This window comes from Wasmannia auropunctata, unplaced genomic scaffold, assembly GCF_000956235.1.
Source record: "Wasmannia auropunctata unplaced genomic scaffold, wasmannia.A_1.0 LD336047.1, whole genome shotgun sequence".
Lineage (NCBI taxonomy): Eukaryota > Metazoa > Arthropoda > Insecta > Hymenoptera > Formicidae > Wasmannia > Wasmannia auropunctata.
In genome coordinates this window covers 483102-497659 of record NW_012026843.1, presented here as the reverse complement: position 1 = coordinate 497659, position 14558 = coordinate 483102, and the positions used below count along the sequence as shown (strand labels likewise).

The 14558-nt window shown below is 36.0% G+C and overlaps 1 long non-coding RNA gene across 1 annotated transcript in view; it reads left to right on the top strand.

Moving 5' to 3' along the window:
* Positions 1 to 11172, top strand: part of LOC105451687 — an 83170-nt gene extending 71998 nt beyond the window's left edge. Inside the window, exon 3 of the long non-coding RNA XR_974608.1 lies at positions 10956 to 11172. This is a non-coding gene — a long non-coding RNA (uncharacterized LOC105451687). The remainder of the gene's footprint in view (positions 1 to 10955) is intronic.
* Positions 11173 to 14558: the final 3386 nt, after the last annotated feature.

Below are 14558 nucleotides of genomic sequence, written 5' to 3'. Positions count from 1 at the left end.
ATATATAATAAAAGTTATAGTTTTATATATATATATATATGTATATATATATATATATATATATAAACTACAACTTTTATTATCTCTATTATTGTACAGAACAATTCAATTTAGATGAGAGGCTTGACATCTCGTATTAATATTTATGTTATGAAAAGTCTATCGTATTATTTGCAGTTTAAATATCGGGATAAGCGAAGGCGATTTACCGAGTTAAACCAATTAATCGGCGCAATCAGCTTTTACCTTTACGTCTTTGAAGGCCTTATTGACATAGTCGGCTTACTTCGAGTACGGTAACGACCGGGTTAACCCACCTGCTTACGACACTTTCGCAATAAGCAATTATGTCAAAGTGCCGTTTAACTGCGAAGCGTTTCACACGTAGATATAGCAACGACGCGGAAACGCTTTTCCGCGGGAAAACTATGAGATATCTAGGAATATGCATATGTAATCGATACACGGTTATCGTAACGAGAAATAATTAAGCGGGCAATTAACATCGATGCGATTATTACATTTAACCGCTCGTTCGTCGCGATTATTGATCAGTATCAATGTGTTATACAGGCGTCAATAAATTATTCGCAAATGTAACTCTAATAGTCGATTTCACGAGAAAATGACGCGACTAATTTACCCCGGCCGTAATGCACAGGTGAAACATTACAAAGAGCTAAAATTGTTGTGGATACGGCAAGGAAAAAAAACGCTGAATTGATCGCGCTGAATTATTTCACGCGATTGCGGGTTAATGATTTAATCTATGTCGTTTATGCAAATTGCACGTAGGAATAATTGAGAAGAAAGCGCGCGTGTATATTCTCACCAGTTGTTATACCTTTATATCGAAACAGAATGCATTATACTTTCGCGTCAACTTGTAAATAATCTGTGTTCTCTTTCTATCTTTCTTGGCTGAACGAAAATAGAATTTCGGCTGTCGTTCGTTATTCACAGCAGACTCTGTTTCGATAATTCTTCACTAGTTTTGTTTCGACAAACCGTTTGGTCGCGCCAAAACTCATCTCATGTCGATATTTTGACAGGAATTTTTATAGGTATTTGTTGAAAAAAAAAAATCGCTCGGAAGAGACCGAACCAATGGTACATGTAGAGAGCATGCTGCGGCTCCATATTATGTAGGGATACATTCTATTATTGTTGACTGTCGATATATGTAAAACAAATAATACATATACACCGCGCATGCACCGCTATATACATGGAACGTCATAGCATGAGATCGCCCTGACAGAGATGACAATTTTTATGGATAATTTATAATTTTTTTGGGATAAAAAGACACTCATACATTTCTGTCGATTAATGTCCGAGTGAAATCGACGACAATCTCTATCCTATAACATCGAATTGTTGCAATTTTTACTTGCACGACGGAGTGACCGATAACTTCGACGTGAAGATAACTTCGCGTTTTTCTTCGTCGGCCAAAAGTATACGCGTTTAATCTAAGGTGACGGATACCATCAAATACGCAAGAAACTTGGAAGAAAAGCGCGAGCGCGAGCGCTCCTTTTTGCGCCCGCTGGTCGGATACCGCGATTCTCCCGCGGTCTAAAAGCAACGCGGAATAGTGGTAAAGCCTGAAATGTGGTTACGTGAGGAAAAAAAAACCCATAAATAGTCTGACCTGTTTTCGACAGTTCTCATTGTCGCCCGTGCGCTGCATTCGTTTTCTACTTACTATAGCTAGTTATGGCTCATTAATAAGAAAGATAATTTGCCTGCGTGCGACTGCTCGCTTTTTTTTATCTATCTATACGCATTAAGGAAGATCCCTGGAATTTCAGAGAGACAGAGACACACCGTTTATACAATCCCGAGATTTTCAACTCGATTGATTGCAAACATTTTGTATTTAAATTTATTTTATATCTAAACAATTTATTCCAAAATTGCAGTAGCATGCGAAAATATGTTTAAATGAAGATTTCTTTAGAATTTAGTGCTGATTTTTCCGATAATTTGAATTTTATACAAATCCATCATTTTAGGATTTAAGAGATTTTGTGGAAATCTAGTAATGATAAATGAAAAGTATTATTATTTATTTACAATTTTTAGATTTATTAAAACTTTTCAACAATTAATGATAGAATGGTTGCAATATCAGTCATGCGAATAAATTAATTGGATATCATCGAATTTATTACAAAATCATCGATGAATGCATATAAAATATAGATGTTACTCTGTCGGTCCAATGGTTTAATTTATTATAATATACTAGGTGTCTAGTCCAACTTCATTAAATTTTCACGTTACAAAAAAGCAAAGAATCGAGGCTGTGAGCATTTAATGTCAATATTACATTCATATTAACATTCGATGTTATAATATAAAATAAAAATTGTCTGTATACTGTCGCTTAATATTACTATTATATTTATTATTGCATATAATTGCAATACGGTTGCTAATTATATGCAATAATTCTACTATAAATGACTATATTTAAAAATTCTCTAATTTTCAAGCAAAAATTATACATCGTGATATCTATGCTTTGAAAAATTATTACTTTTATTAAAAACTTAATTAATTTTATTTAATTAGTTTTTAAAGTTCTTCATTAAATTACTAATTATTAATTGTTTTAGAGCACACCGTACATTGCAACTTGTGGCATCCATTGGGACATAATAATTTCACCAAATTTTATATAATTATTATTGATACGGTGAACTAAACATTATGATAATTATTTCAATAATTGCGTATATGCAGCTGCATGTAAAATTCATTCAAATCACGTGCCTAGTAGTGACGCGAATCACTGAAATCTTTCTTTCATACAAAATACATTTTTTTTGTGCCGTAGTTAATATCATGCTGTAAAAAAAAGCATAACGATAAATTCTCGCGACGAATATATTCGGCCATGTCGATATTGATTTGGGCGGACAAAGCGCAAATCTATCGTTCGATGTTTCCGTTTTTGACCTTTTCGGGCCCGGGAATCGCGCGGCGGATGCAAATTATTTGAAAAATTTCCGGTCTTTTTTGCGCAACCGGAATCGGGATGTCACACTTCTGCGATCCCGAACGCTTTCTGTTCCTTTTACGAGAGCCCAGCTTCCCTTTCGAGAAGACTTCTTTCGAGCGTCCGGCGTATACACCGACGCTTCCTCAGACTTGTAAACGCGAATATAGCATCAGCCATGAAATGTACTGCGACTACTGCGTTCATAGTCGGTAAAATATGTAAAGCAGATTCACCTGCCGAGCATAGACAATACACGATGGGACAATAATCCGCCGCATGGCTGGCTGCTTTATTTGCGTTTAAATCTATTTATTCCGCGCCCGCATGATTTTTAAACTATTACTTCATATAAGGCGGATTTCATATCCCGCTTGCATTTTGCACGCGTAATGAGATATCGCGATGTTTTGCGAATAAATTACATCGCTCGTCAATACAAAGGTAAATTTATCTATGTATTTATACTACATTTTCCGTATGATATCGTTGTGATACCGTTTAAAATTGTTTACCTATGTACTTTTGTTTATATCGCGTGTTGTGGTTTATAAACAGAGGATTGTATATCATAGCATGCTTTAGCTAATAAATAATTTATATTTTATATAATAATCAGATAATCGCTAATAAAATAGAATAATATAGCAAGGATAAATGGGATGGTAACTTATCTTTTTTAGCCCGTCATTATTGATCTAAATATGTATCGTTTATATTTGCGTTTACGCGACATGAGAATCTTGGTGTGGAAAGCAGCGATTGAATTAATGAAACATATGCAATCGCACGACATAATTTTCATTATCAGATCGATTGAAATTTCTCGCATATACGTATCATATAGGTATATGGTTCGTCAGTTCCCATCTTCGTTTCTGTCGCACCAATTGAATTTACCCGATGCAAGAAAGAACGAGCACTTGGCGCGCTAGAAAGAAGTTTCGTGTTCGAGAAAACTTTAAAAGTACAAAATCAGGAGTGATCGTTAAATGAGGAAATGTACTGCTTCAATAATTTTAAATCTCGCCCGAAACGTCTGTGAAAACTGCGACGATCGGAGCGTGACGTTTTTCATCCCCGCATATATACGCGCGGGAGCGCACGGTTAACTTACTGATTTCGGAAAACTGGGTCATCAGTTCCAGAATCGGGTTTAATATGTGAATAATGTTCAAAAATACATCTACGATATCGGATTTTGCCGAATCGAGTTCGAATTGTGCCCGGATCGGAATTAATCAAAAGCAGAGATGACAAAAAGAAAATTAATGAAATTACAATTGACAAACGATCGCCGATTTTACATGTACTGAATCTGATAACGTTTGACTTTTGAAGAACATTATCGGTGGTATCTGATGACCATTATAAATGAATAGAAATGGCGAAGGTGATACAGGAGCAATATCTCCTTTCGTTGCATTAAAATAATATAACTCACGCTATTTTCGCTGAGAAAGAAAGAGGACTCGTATAGCAACGTTTCGTTTCTATTCTTATGTGAGTGATGCAGTCGAGTGATTCCTACAATGCCTCTCCTGTATTCCAAATTCGCGCATCTCCGCGGTAGCGTTTCGCCCTCCTTTATCGTCCCTCGTCATCGCGGTTCATCATCCGCGGAGCGCCGAATTTTATTCGGGTTCTGGCTTCCCAAGGCGCCCCAACGGCAACGGCACCCATTCGGTTCATCATTCGCCGCGCGCCTTGCTTCAGCAGGATATTCGAATTCGCGATAGAAAGACGCGCCTCGCTTCGTACGAAGGGGAGAAATTCCGGCGCGCGTTTCGCATTTTCCCCGACTTACTTTTCTCGTGATCGACACACCAATATCTATCCGCGCCGTTTATAATGCCGCCGCGACTCCCATCGTTCAGTTTTACGTCCCGATCTCGCGCGCATCTGTTGTCTTATGAAGCGATCTATGATTCGCAATTCCTAACAGACGTCATATTTAGGCGCGATCGATAAGAAAATGGCTTGCGTGTTCGACATGGTGAGAGTGGAATGTCCTGGAAATTGTTTGAGATATTAAAATAAAAAATCTCCCCCTATAGATCTCCCTACTTAATTTGAAAAAATTCACAAGAAAGTCTTCAAACGTCAAATAAGAGTTTCTCTATTGCTGATATTTTACAGAATACTCATATTCGCGTCATATTCTTTTTCTTTTTTTACCTTCTCTTTTTTATCTCTCGTATATATATATATATATATATATATATATATATATATCTTCTTTCGATTGCGACTCGCACAGACATGTAATTTTTTTCTCAATCTCGGTAAACTTTCATCAACGTGAAATGAATTAAAATCGATAAGCGGAATTTATACAAAATATCTGACTGGATGATTACCGAGCTTTTTAAAAAAATATCAATACGTCATGTGATTGTATTCATGTGATCGTATCTCTTCTTTCAATTGCGACATGCGCAGACACGTAATTTTTTCTCAATCTCGGTAGATTTCCATCAACGTGAAATGGAGAAATCGATAAGCGGAATTTATACAAAATATCTGACCGGATGATTACCGCGCTTTTTAAAAAATATCTATGTGATCGTGCTATTTTCTATGCAATCTGTATTCAGTTTTTACATCGCGCATCGCTTCGAAATATCACGTAAAAGTTTTTATTAAAAAGTGTCTGCTGTTTTATTTATTTATTTATTTTGTAGTAGACTTTTTGTAGAAATGAGAATTATAAGATATATGTGTAGCTTTGAGAGAATTAAAAAATTGGTCAATAGAGAGATGGAATGCAAAAAAAAAACGTTTAAAAATGAAAAAAGATATTTTAAACGTGATCGGAAATAGAATTTTATCTCCTTGTAGATAAATACGGGCATTATAAATAGGCAGAACTGAAATGACGCGATACGTCAATACCGTTTGAATTTATTCGCCCTTTCAAACTCCGTGCATTGTAATTTTGCTTTATTCACGGATCATCAACGTTAATCTAATTAATTAAACGCGTTCTTCAACGATTGAAGATAAAATCAAACTAATTTTGAATAGTTGTCAGATATCAGCGATATCCAAGAGTTACACGCGTGTAACTTCTCGCTTTTGCGAGTACGACAGCGCGGTGACATTCATCCCCTGTCGTTGATATCAACGTTTGGTACATAGAAAATCCATTATACTAAATCGACACAGATGTAACTTGCTAATATCGATGGCAGATGTACTGGCAATATTGGATTGCGGCACACTCGTTATAATGGGATTTACATTACGTGGGTGTGGTTATGATTGAATATGATGTACATCCGACGAACGGATCAACAAGTCACCGATGGCACCGAATATTAATCGAGGAGATAGAATTTATAACGTCCGCGCCAATAGCGCGTTATGCATTTAAATTAATCCCTTATTATGACCCGAATATATCGCGTTATTGTGGAACCTAATCGCACGCCACCGCTCCATTCGTCACAACACGAAAGTAGAGCACCAATAAATTCATAATCGTAAATTAACGTAATGCGAATTAATTGTAAATAAATCATTCATATACGTGTGTCTTGTAGAAAATAAATAGAGTTGATAGAAATCACGCGCAATTTCGTATAGATTTTGTCTAAAAAATGGTGAGATAATCAGAATAAAATTTTATATCTTGAAATAAGCTGGTTATACAACTGGTTTATACAGCTGGTTTATACAGCTGGTTTAACAACAATTAATTAAATCTGAAATTATTTCTATATAGATATTTTCTATTTTATGTTAAAATATTTACTCAATTTCATATTATTTTAATTTGTTTAACATAAAATCAATACATATGAATAAATAAGCTATAAAATATTAGGATAAAATTGATAAATAGAATATAAGAATAAACATAATTAGTATAATTTATAATAATTATATCCACTGTTTTCTATTTATGCTTATATATATGTATAAATTTATATAATACATAATATAATTCTAAAAAGATATTGAGAGACTAAACGCAAATTTCAAATACTTCAAAGATATCAGATAGATTTTTTGGAAACGTTGTGCGCGTGCATTCTCACACAATCGACCAACACTTATATATCTATTCCACATTTCGAGAATTATATATTGAACCTAATCTTGAGAATAGATAGCCCATCCATTCTAAAGCAATAGATCTTTGAAATGTTGTATTTATTTGTAATATTATGTTCTTTATTCAATGCATGTGTATATTTATACGTATCTACAATTTATATATATAACCTGATACAATTTATCTTCACAGATCTATTACCTCAGTTTAAAATAGGAGATAATTTATCACTCACCGATATGCGATGCGCAACAGCGGAGTTGCAGTGCAAGCTTGCGTCGAGCTGTAAAACACAAATACATCCGGATTAGAATAGCGCGCGAAATAAGTAATATCTTAAAAAAATCCATCACACCTAAGGGAAATGTTTCGCTGTTCCAACTATAGAATTCTAAATATTACACTTAAATTATATCGCTCTTTTTCGTATCTGTTAAAAAATTGTCTGTCATACGTAGAATTTATAGCAGCAATAGTCTAAAAATATAGATATGCAAGAAAATATATGTCTCATAACCAAATATGATTGGAGTCTGGACTGATTAAACGTCATACAAAAACTTTCTTGCTAAATTTGACAAATAGTTCAGATATAATTTCTGTCTCTGTTATCTGTTGATATGATTATAAAATACAAAACGTATGTGGTATCGCAGTGCTTACTAATCACTTATCCATTTTAGTTCATTTCTCGTACCTAAATAATTCTCGCTATAATTGCAAGATTATTTTTTTCAGTGTCATTGTGAGCATAAAATAATTGTATTTCCGAAAAAAAAAAAGAATCTTAAGTATAAGCTTTTATAAAATTGTATAATGAACACAAGTAATGAATGGTAAATTACTCACCCCACGGTTGCTTCGCCGTCACCCGATGCCTCCCCGGACCTCTGCCTCCTCTCTTGTTCCTTTGTTACTGCTTCTTCGTGGCACCCACACAATATTCACTTGCGGAAACACGATTAATTGTGATCGCGCGCGCACTAATTATATCAAGAACACAATGATCGCGCGGCACTTGCACGCCACTTTCAATGTTAATCGCGTGCGACACGCACTTTATTGTATTCCGACGAAAGAAGTTACAACCGCACGACGTTACGATTTGCATTTGACTCATTCATTTCCCCAACGTTACATTAATAATCGAAAAATTTGTAAAAAGCGTCAGTGTCTCATTCTGTTGTCACGTGATTCGGCGCGATTAATAAAATCGAGTCAATTATTAATTTCAAAGTGTGATAAACTTTTCAAAAAATGCTATCGAGATTCGATACTTGTTCGGCAGAAAAAGATTCAAATAGCGACATGAGATATGTATACGTATGTCAAAATCCAAACGTGAGAAACAGCATTAAATTATTACTCGATAAACCGCTGAAGTAGTTACGACAATAAGAATTCCTGTTTCTACACGCAGAGAAAGGATTAGCCAACACAGCTAGAATATGACCGTGGTAGCTAATGAGTGTCTTTAAAATAGGAATAGCTAATATTGTTACTGCTAAAGCTAAATTTATTAGTTGTTAAAATTTAAACGCTACAGTAAAAAATATTTGCTATTAGACTCAAATAACGTTTAGCTAATTCTGTTAAGGAATATCCAGCAAAACTTTTAAATTTTTCAGCAAAATCTTTCCGTATGCCACTTTCTTAATTACTTCTGTTAAAGTACGCTTTTATTTTAGCTAATAAAATTGTATCTCGCAACAAATATATTTTAATATCTAGATAACAGAGACAGAAATTATATCTGAACTATTTGTCAAATTTAGCAAGAAAGTTTCTCTATGACGTTTAGTCCAGACTCCAATCCAGACTCCAATCATATTTGGTTATGAGACCTATTTTTTCTTGCATATATTCTTGGAATATTGCTGCTATAAATTCTACGTATGACAGACAATTTTTTAGCAGATATAAAAAACAGTAATATAATTTAAGTGTAATATTTAGAATTCTAGCTAGAACAACGAAACATTTTCCTGAGTGATAAGTATCAAACTGGCTCATATAATTAAAAATTAATCAGTATCAAAAGAAAGTATCAAAAGAAAAACTAGTGAGCCTTGCACGGAGTTAGTGCTGTGATATAAAGTATATTTAACATACTAATTTGGACTCATTAAACGTATCGGCACCGCATTGAGTCATCCTCAGTAAGAGGATGTAGAGGGTAAGAATACAAAATTTCGTTAATACATTACATTAAATATATTTTATCTTTAATAACTAACTTTTAGCAATGACAGCAAAGTTCGAAATAGCTATTGATATTTAGCTAATAATGCTAAGTTATTTCTTTCCGTGTATTTGCTTTGATTTTTATTTTGAAAAATATAAATCGCGCAAAGTGTCTGTTCCGATAAATAGTCACTTGCTTCGACGCGCTTACGAATCGTTAATTGTAAAAGTAAATCCACTCCACGGATCAACGATCGCTAACTGTTCGTATATGATCGCGTTTTCTAGATAGAAATAACGCGATAGTACACGGAGCGACTCACGTCACGCCGCTTATACCTGTGCGAATGATAGCGCGGCAAACTGGTGTAAACACAGCGCGCTGTGCAGCACAATACAAATATCAAGGCCGCGTCAGGCGGTTTACCGTTCCGAAATATGTAACGTACTATGAAATGGATTGTAAGCCGAATGTTGTGCTTGATCTTGTATTTCTCTAACCGGTTATTGATAAACAATCGCAGTTTTCCGTTATTTAAACGACTGAATCCGACGACGCGTATTACTCCGCGCGCTATCTCAACTGGAAAGTATAGTACGTGAAATACCTTTAAATCTGTTCGGTAAACAGTGGAATGATTTAAGCATTATTAAAGAATAACTACCGTCTGTGAGTATCATGAAATTTTAATCTGACGTGCAACCACGTGGCGCGCGCGATGCAATTAATAAAGTCGAATTACTGTCTAATCAAGAACACAATGGAATTTCGAAAATATACAATCGAAATCTAGTATTACGCGCACAATTAAATAAAATCCTGCAAAATGCATGTATTAATAAATGATTTATCATTGCTCTCCATTATTTAACTCGATTATATATCTCGCGTATCTTTCCGTGCGCTTTCAATCCGACAATTATAGACGTATTACATTTGAATTGACGAAGAATTCCGACGCAAGACATATCGCTGCATTGATGGAAAAGTGATACAAGTAAAAAATTAACATTTTTCTTATATCTTTAAAGATTTGAGAATTTCCTTTATTAACTCAAAAATGCTAACTTTTTACATATAATTTATGTAATTTTTAATGTATCTAGATGTAACCGTTAAAGAAACTATAATTATTTTTTTAAATTATTAGCTGTGTAAAGTTGCCCCCCCCCACTACTAAAAATTTAAAACAACCATTACCATTCGATTGGTAGTCATTATAGTAGTATTTAGTAGTTCATTCTCAATTGGTAGTCAAAGTTGTAAATAATAATATGAAAAAAAGACATACGTGCCTGAAGTTAGCCCCTCCTTTCGCGAAATATGGTTTTCTAGACTGCGTAAGTAATCATAACTGTAATTTTCAGTAGTGGGGAAGGGGCAACTTCACACAGTTACGATTATTTTAGTTCTTGCTTTAAATGTATAAATTGAAAAAAATTGTTTCGACGACTAACTGTTGTATCGATACACATATCGTTAGTCATGAAAATTAATTAAAGGGCAACAATGAGTTAACCCATATTTTGTAATAATGGCGAAAATAAATTTTAAAGTTAAAATTGAATTTTAGAGTTATTTTCTCCGTTTTTATAAAATGTTATTAGTTATAATGTAGATTAGCCTACTATTGTAGTAGACTCTTCAGTTGCACATATGGATAGATAATTAATCAACTATACGATGATTGTGTTCACAAGGTCTGGTGACGCCTGCCACAATCGTGTCTCGAGAGGAATGTGGTTCGCGTTTTACTACCTCGAGTGAATGACAGCGTGGCGATCTTAGATCATAAACAGCGTTGTGTACAAACGAGCGACGTGTGTAAGTGTCAATCAGTTCGGTGCCGTTACGAGAAATACTTAAGGTAAAATAAACATACAAAATAAACGTACGCGCTGAATATTCGGTTTCTTGAATCTCATGTCACATTCATTCAGATAAATATTATGATACTTTATTTTGCATCTCATTTTTTTATGAATTCGTTAGTATCGCTCCCAATAATGATTAATTCTGCTTGATTGGGAACGTTTTGAAAGCTACATTGTTACTCAAAGTCTATTTCGTCGATAATATATTTTTCTCATTAATAACGCGAATAAATACGGGTCTTTTAATGAATTTCTCAGTACCTCGTTTTGTATCGCGACATTCATTAAGATATTGAAAATAGTTCGATTGATCTTTCTTAAGTTAATTCTTTTATTAGTGCTTATGTATTTTAATATTCATCCCTAGATATGTGTTTCTGCATTTTCATATCAAACAGTTAAAAACAAGTGTATTTCTGTTCGTGAGAGTGGCTTTATTCCTTCCGAAAGACGCAGTTGAAGATTTGAAATCGCCGTAGTACGTTAACCGCTCGTTAAACCGCGTATATATTTTACGCGCAAGCTCTCGAAGCGTTACGGTGCCTTCGCCGCCGTAAAGCGACCCGTTAAGTCTAGAATCTAACGGAGAATAACTCGCGTCGTTAATTATCGGTAGAAAAGGCTGACAGGCCGGAGAGCGCGCGCGGACAAAGAAGACGCCCGCCGACGGAAAAAAAAAAGAAAGAAAGTAGGAGGGAACTTTGCACTAGATCCATCTCAATGTCGAAACGTTATATACATATAATTTATATAGGTGGGATATATGTGCCTCTCGCGCCGTCACATAGAAAGTCTTTTTCTTACGCGAGACAGCTGTCCGAAGATTTGCATAAGCGGCTTTTCATGATAGCCTTACTTTCCATCGCCCCGGCTCTTTCGTAATTTTGATTAACATCGCAAATTGCGATACGAAAAAAACCGGTCGAATCCGTCGTAACTCCGGAATCGAGTTAAACGAATTTTCGCTTTTTCACTTTAAAGAGATTTCCCACCTGGAACATAGTGTTTATAAAACGCTCTTAATGACGTCAATTATTCTTTATATTTGAACGATCGCACAGCTGGCGAATAACAAATTTCTCCTCTTAAAATAAGGCTACATATTTGATTATAAAACATGATTACTTAATATGTAATATATAAACTAGTTGATTACTTAATATAATATATAAATTAATATCTTATAAAGAGCTATCTTAGAATATTAAATAATTAATGACGATATAGATTGAAATAATTCCGACAAATTTAAGGAAAAGGATAGCTTGCTAATTGAAGATATAGTCGATATATGAACGAGAAATGCTTGTAATTTTGAGAGTTATATCTGGTGTGTGTTTTCATGTTGTCAATTACACTTAAAATTATGTCTCATTTCTGTCAATTTAAGAAAATACATCTGGCTTTCATCGCACAGACTGTCTTTGTGGAAATAATTAAGGTGAAAACCGAATGCATTGTCAGCTACGTATACCGGCCCTATACGTATACGAGCTGTAATCACGAATCCGGCTGAATATATTTGGACCAATGGAATTTCAGATTCCTGCCATTCTTGTCGCTTTGGTTGACATTAAACCAGCGCGTGTCAAATTAATTTGTGACTCGGGATTTAATTCTCGGAGATCGCTAAGAGGGGGGACTAAGTGGGGGACGTCAAGGCTTGAATGTTGGTTTTAATCTTGAATTAATTTCAAGCTTGCACGTGTCGAAGCGACGCGCTTAGACACGCGTCTGTCATATAAAGCGAATCTCTCGCGGCAAATGAAGTGTATAAACGACTTGAATTTATCGATATCATCGATCCGTGTCCGACGTTATTTTGCAGTCTGAATTCAAGACACACATTGTAAGTACGAAAAAAAAAAAAATGAATTGTCCAATGCCAAAAATTAACTTTAACGTCTCGAGAGAATCGACGGGTTTATATACAGATTTGGCAATTACCTCGAAACGCCTCTTTATCAGTCGTTATCGTCGTAATTGCTTTATTCTGCATTATTCGCGATCGACGTAATGTCTTAACGAAAGAGATGGAATCGAATCGATGGATCTCGATAGATGGAATCGAAGGTATGGACGAATTACCTGAAGGGTAAGACGAGTACGGGAAAGAAGAGGAGAAGAGGAACGCGCTCTTGAGAGTTTTCGGGACGAGCGCGCGAACGAGCGTTTAGGAGGATGGTCCATTATCAGGGCCAATATCCAGGATGCTCGACAACCCTCTTAACGATCTCACCCAACTACTATACCCTTTATCTACCTCATTCTCCTCTTTCCTACTTTCCCTTATCGCCCCTCCCTCCCTCCCGCCCTCCCGCCGTCTGCACTCGTTCTCGGGAACCCTTTCGCCTCCTTCAGCGGCAATTACGTTTCCCCGGCGAGTTTCCTATGCGATTCGCAATCGCAAATTGACAAAGAAGACGTCGAGGACGACGGGCGGCGACTACGACGCGACGTCTTCGGGACGTTCCTGGACGTTCGCATCGTCATTTCGTCTAATTTGTCTCTTAAACAACCGCGTTTGGATTTATCGAGTTTCCGTAGCCTGACCCCGCCGTGTAGTTTCGTACGAATAAGCTCGCGTTAATTATAAGCGGCGCGACCCGTTTTAACTCTCGACAGTCGCGTTCCTCTAACTTCTAACTAACCCTTGCATTGTCTGTTCATCCCCCCATCCCAGCTTTCTAGCGGCCACGGCGCCCAGACTCCGGCTCTCTTTGTCACGTCGCCTTTTTCCTCCTTCTTCCCGCCGTGTCCGACTTGCCGTACTCGTAATAATATCTTTTTCGGTGTTTGCTCGTTACGTCCGTGTCCTTTATTTTCTTAGTGCGCGCGCGCGCGCGGGGTATGAAAGAACGGCGAGAACGTGACCCCGGCATACGCAAATGCCACCGTGCCCGCGATAGTTATGTTGACTCTGCTCCGTGAAGATTGTCGGACGCTGAATTTAAAAGAGGGGCTTGAATTAGATTTAAATATAACAGTGCATTAAAGCGTTAAAGTTTAATTCGTAAGCGGAACCCCGCATCTCTCGTGTCTGATGAAAATTCATGAGAGGTTAAAAAACTCGGATTTACACCATTTAAGTGACACGCATACTCTATGTATACGTTATTACTGCGACGCGACTCAATTACACTTGTCGATGTTACAATCGTGGGGACAAAAATACGCCTATAGGGTAAACCCGGCATATACGCCGCAGAAGTCAGAAAAAATAGAAGAAGTGAAACTAATTGTCTCGCAACCACTCAGTTACATGCCTTTACGTTATATTAGTATTGTATTGTGATTTCAATTTTTTACTGTTAATATTTATAAAATCATTGTAAGTTAAATCGATTTATCACTGTAATAAAGAGCGCAATCATAAGTTATAATCTACATAAAATGTGTCTCTTATACACATCTCTGAGCGGGCTGGCA